The sequence below is a fragment of the Sinocyclocheilus grahami genome, unplaced genomic scaffold (genome assembly GCF_001515645.1).
Source record: "Sinocyclocheilus grahami isolate Dianchi unplaced genomic scaffold, SAMN03320097.WGS_v1.1 scaffold116.1, whole genome shotgun sequence".
Taxonomy (NCBI): domain Eukaryota; kingdom Metazoa; phylum Chordata; class Actinopteri; order Cypriniformes; family Cyprinidae; genus Sinocyclocheilus; species Sinocyclocheilus grahami.
In genome coordinates this window covers 352,580-358,563 of record NW_015505295.1, presented here as the reverse complement: position 1 = coordinate 358,563, position 5,984 = coordinate 352,580, and the positions used below count along the sequence as shown (strand labels likewise).

General features: G+C 38.3%; 1 protein-coding gene across 1 annotated transcript in view; it reads right to left on the bottom strand.

Annotated features, from left to right (window-relative positions):
• LOC107589385 (glutamate receptor ionotropic, NMDA 2D-like) overlaps nt 1–3,851 on the bottom strand; it is a 77,154-nt gene extending 73,303 nt beyond the window's left edge. The window contains exon 1 of the mRNA XM_016277799.1: nt 3,633–3,851. The gene's annotated coding sequence lies outside the window, so the exon portion shown is untranslated. The remainder of the gene's footprint in view (nt 1–3,632) is intronic.
• Between the last annotated feature and the right edge of the window lie 2,133 nt (nt 3,852–5,984).

The window sequence follows — 5,984 nt, the reverse complement described above, 5'->3', positions numbered from 1 at the left end:
AGTGATTGACATAGTGATAACCATAGCAATAGATGGGACAAAATATGTGAAAATATGCATTAAAACTAGAGCACTCTCCGTAATGTCAGAAGCACCCTCAGTGATTATTTCTGGTTGGTACGCTTTTATTGTATAGCCTACAAAAACAACAAAATACAGATGCACTAAATAAAATAATTTAATAAATGCATATTTACAATTTAAGCACTTAACTAAAATAAGTATTAAATAATTAAATAAATAACTAGAGAAGGCTGACTATAATCAGTTTGCTTCCATTTAGTAAGAAACGCCTATACTCTTCACCTGAATTAGAAAAAAAAGCTCGTCTGGTGTTCAGTGATGCAAGGACAATGTTTGAGCATGTACACGCAATATCTGAGCGAGAGCAGAGCCAATTCATGAAATAAAAAAAACAATGTATAGTTAAAAGCACTCCAGTTTTGTATGAGTGAAGGAAACCCGCTTGCGGAGTCTTGCGGTGAGATTCTTGCTCACGCATTACATGGATCACGTAACATTATGCACTCTTGACATTTGTCATTAAGATCACGCTATAGAAACCGCTTAAAGTTAAGTATAAAGAAGAGAAGAAAGCGGCCCTAGGCAGCTGCCTACACAGGATCCGCCACTGCCAGATGCAGTTAGAAATTTACTAAAAACAAGCCTATCGCAAGATATCTGGTGGGGGGGGGGCACCTGGGGTGGCCAGCCAGATTTCAGGGAGGGCCAGACAGATTTCAGGGGGGGCCGGTGCCACCCCAGGCCACCACATAGACACGCCCCTGGTCATGAGGCGATCACGTGAGGCCCTCTGGCATGATAATCTTAATAATATCTTGTAGTGTGTGATGCGCCATGATGTTCAAATCTTGTAGTGTGTGCATGTTTAAGATTTGAGAGAAGATAATCTGCAAAGATTCTCCTTATGTGTGTGCTGCAACCAGATTTCATAATCGGTTAGGATTTTAAAACTCCTGTAGTGTGAGCCCGGCTTAAGGTGTGTTTCTCACACAGTGCTCTCAGATTTACCCAGAAACCGAAGTATTGAAATCACTGCTATTTAAAAGCTTAATTCTTCCAAAACCAAATTATCTGAGCTATGACATCCACATTCATTTTTATAGATATATCTAAATATATATATCTACTTTTTACAGATACAGTATCTTCTTTAGTCCTCTTTACACTAACAATGCCTCTAGCCATAACAATTGTCTCGGAGTAGAGCTTCACAGCCAGATGTTTCTGTCCAGTCCATTACTCACCATCTTCATTTAAGAGCCTTGGAAAACATCAGGGTAACTGCACTGTCATACTCGACATGATCAGAATTTGTCCTTTGTGTACATTTTTTTTTTGTGCCTCAAATGTATCTGTCTAAAATATCTGTCTATATGTTTTCTTTTTGCAGTCATTGATTTTATTTCATTTGTATTCCTCCTAAAGGTATTTTAACTGAACAAAGTGGCACTTCAAGGAATATTGTGGGTTCAGTACAAGTTATGCTCAATAGATAGCATTTGTAGCAATGTTGATAACTACAGAAATTTATTTCCACTTGTCTTTCCTTTTCTTAAAAAAAAGTAAAAAATGTAGGTTACAGTGAGGCATTTACTGGAACTGAATGGGGTAAATCCAGAAATGTTAAAACACTCACTATATTAATAGTATAATCACAGGTAAACATATGTGTGTTCACATGATTTTAAAGCAAGAAAAAAAATCACTTACTAACCCTTTCTTTGTAAAGTTAGGCTATATTCAAATTTTACAGATTCGACCACCATGACAAACCCTACAATTACTGTTAAAACTATTTAAACAGCTTTACAACTCTAATGATACACACATTAAAGTTAATGTATGGTTATAAAATATTCTTCACAGTTCTGCTTTTACATCCTCTAAAAATCGGTCCCATTCACTTCCATTGTATGTGCCTCACTGAAACCTTGATTTTTTTATTTAAAAAAAACTGAGGCATAAATAATTTTGTGGTAATGAACATCATACTACAAACACTTTTGCTTAACTTGTACTTGGAATATTCCTTTAAAAGAATCTGAGACTCCCATTAAGTCCCCTGAGCTGTGACAGAGCAACCATTGAGCAATAAAAATTTCCTATGGAAGTCTTCCTTTGGATGTACCTCAGCAAACAACACATTTTCCATAAATTGGTGAAACATCAGAAAACAGCCCTGTCCAAAACAAAGAAGCCTCTTGCCGTGAATTCATGTTAAATGAATGCCTCCTCCTTGAGGTACAAAATGAAAAGAGCTGAAAAAACTCATCCATCTCATCAAACACATAACCATATCCCACTCAGCAGACAAAAAAAAAACTCGCAAAGGTGAGGAGCTTAATTTGAATCATATCCCAAAGCCCAGTGGGAGAGAGGAGAGAGTGAAGAACCGAAGAGTAAAAGTGACAGTGGCAGCAGCAAGCCATATGCCCTACGTTGAAAATCACATCTGTGGAGGCCCCTGAGATTTAATTTAGGATGCTTGCGGGGAGCCGGTTTCTGTCTGTCTCGCTCAGGGGAAAGAGAAGGAGGGAATCCCTGCAAACCCCACCCTACCATCCGCCCGCCCCCACAAGACATCATGTTGGATTAATTCGAACCCAGGATGAGCTTGGCTAGCTTTAGTTTCAGAGGCTCTGGACTCCACAGCTCAGATTTCATCAAGCACAAGTGCACAGATAAAATGTCGGTTTACACTGGAACAAAAAGGGATTTACCATCAATGGCCTGAGAAAGAAAAAAGGGAAAAAAAACATTCACGCCTGTCCGATAAGCAAGGGTAATTTACAGCTGATTTCAAGCCCCGATGTTAACAAAGTGCGAAATAGCAGTTCGCCCTTGTTCCCTTTTCACTAAGGTACTTATTTAGATGAGCAATCAAGCCCAGCGGTCGAAAGACAAAGACATCATTCCGCCACATATCACTTGAGACGGGGGAAAAATACAACTTGACCAAAAGGCTACAAATTAAGGACAAAATTCAATGGGCATCAAGTTCATACCAAGTCAGCAGTTGAGACATGTTTTGGAATATAGAGAGGCTAATTGCTTCTATATCTCTTTTTTGACATTTAATTAAGTTTAAAGGGCAAGGTAAGTCCTTCTGGGGGGTTTTCGGGTATGATTAAAATCTATTGTGTGACCGATATTAACATACTACAGACTAGAGGCAAATACAGGTGCATTCTGATGGGACCTTGAAAAGAGTATCCACACCCTAATCCAGCACAACGCTCCAGTTCATCACACAATTAAATTATATTCTGCAAAATATAAGCATGTCAGACAAGCGGTTTAAAATCATCAAATCAAAATGATTATGAATGATGATAAAAAAGATCTTGTAGTAGAATTTTCTAATATGCCAAAATGTGTTATCTTCATTCAGTTCAGGCTTCAAGATCTAGATATTGCACTGCCACAAACAAATCAACGATCACTACATGACATTAGATAATGTAGTCAATTTCCAACTGCTCTGAAGTCTTGTGAAAAAAATATCAGTCGGTCTCGCGCTTGCCGCCTTTTGCTGATTTGAAGGGCAAAAATCCGTTGAGGACTTGACCGAACACCCCACAAGAAAGCAACAAAACCAGCATACTCACTGTTTTTCAGGATCCACACTCTGTTCTCCCTGCGGCACTTCGTCACTTGTATATCCATTCCACAGCTGCCCATTTCCACGACGTTTCCACCCGGTATGTTTCTCCGAGGTAAAAAAAAAAAAAAAAACCGTAAAAAGAAATTGTACGTACACAGTCTCGACCTCTCTTTACTCAGCCTGCCTACATGTTGCTGACTAGCTCTCTCCCACCCTCCTTACCTCCCCCTCCTCTCTCTTTCTCACTCACTCGATCTCTCTCTCCAGTTATTTTGTTAAAATTCAGTATATACGCCCCGTCACCTAGCAACCTCCCTCTCTCTCTTCATTACTCGCGCGACACGTGTTGAATGCTAAACTTGCCGTTGTGGACGGTTGCAGGAAGGAATATTTTAAAAGCGCATGTACACGCGCCGGTGGCGTATCGCTATGCAATCAAGATAGTTATTATAGCCCGCTTCCTCACACGCCTCCTCCCGTCCTTTTAACCCCAGCCGGGAACGTCCCCCCAACAGACCCCCGGAGAAGCAATTTAGCCGCCAAAAAGGAGAGGCATCAGAGAAATAAAACGCTCGACCAAATTATTCTCTAACCTGGGATTATCCGTTCTTTGCTATCATTGTGTTCCACAGAACACTAACAAAGTCATTTTACAAATCGTTAATTTTTATCAATCCAGACGGGCTTTGCCTGGCGCAAGGAGAAAAGGTGAGCTATATAGAGAGCGTAGCAAACTCTTGAGGATTTTTGTCTGTTTTATCGTACTCCTCCCCCCGAGCCCCCAGTTATTTAGCTGTCCTCTGCTGGACATCTGGGTGTTGAATGCTGCAGAGAACGTGAGTGCTCAGCACTCCGCTGTCCTATCTGAAGGTAATCACTATATGCTGTATATGTGGACGGACTGGGAGATGCAGATGTTGCCTGTGATTGAGCAGAAAGGTGTGAGTTTGTAAAATTGAATTTCATTTGGCCACACCCCACAGGAAGTTGAATTGAATTGGCAGGAAGAAAAAATTATTGAATTGGAATTAAAAGTAAAAAAAAGAGAAAGAGATAAACTTTAATTTATAAAGCAAATATGATGAAATACACTAATATGACAATATAATGACTAATTCTATTTGTTGGCATTTCAAACATTTCAATACTGCAAAAATGTTTTTGATTTTTACAAAAAAATGCTGTAACATTTTACTATAAGAATGAAAATTCTACAGTTAATTGGTTAGGCTAACAAGTCAGCCTTGCCCTAGGGCATCTTTATCTGTCTGTCTGTATATCAGTGTTATTTTAGTATCATTAAGATACTATTATAATTTGATTCATATTTTGAATCTTTTGTTTTTAGATTTTCTGTTTTCATTTTAAAGTTGAATATTTTTGTTCTTTTTTGTTTTTATAGTTTTTATACATTTTTATTTTAGTTATTTTAGTACATTGTCTTAAAATAAATGAATGTGAGAAATTGTGCCTTAGCAACTAACTAACTGTTTAAATCTATATCTATCTATCTATATAGAAATATTATCTTAATATGGACCATGGAAACTAAAATATGCAACAAATCATCAAAAATTGTGCAGGGCTTTTACTGTGAGGTTGACTTAATATGAATATATTAATATATCTGTATATATGTTGGTCTATTTATCTATTGGTCTGTTTGTCAGGCCCCACCATAGCACAGAAACTGCACTTGTTAAAATTACAAATGACATACTTCTTGCGTCAGACCAAGGCTGCATCTCATTACTAGTTTTACTTGATCTTAGTGCTGCGTTCGACACTATAGATCATGACATACTCATAGATCGATTACAAAACTATACAGGTATTCAAGGGCAGGCTTTAAGATGGTTTAGATCCTACCTGTCCGATCGCTACCACTTTGTTTATTTAAATGGGGAGTCATCACAATTATCACCAGTAAAATATGGAGAGCCACAAGGATCTGTCCTTGGTCCTCTGCTATTTTCAATATTCATGTTGCCCCTTGGTAATATTATTAGAAAATACGTGATTAGTTTCCACTGTTATGCTGATGATACTCAACTATATATCTCAACAAGACCAGATGAAACTTCTAAACTATCTAAGCCAGAGGTCGGGAACCTATGGCTCGCAAGCCACACCTGGCTCTTTGACAAAAATCGCCAGATCTCTCACCCTTTACTAACAAATTATCTATTACACAAATTAGACATCACTAGAGATCAGCAATTAATTTGTTGTAGAGCCTACATAAGCTCTACATATACATGTAAAATAATAATGCATTTTCTGTACCGGCCAAAGTGCGTGTTCAGTGTTCAGAGCTGTCGGCGAGAGAGAGTCACAAGCAAACCATTTATCTTTC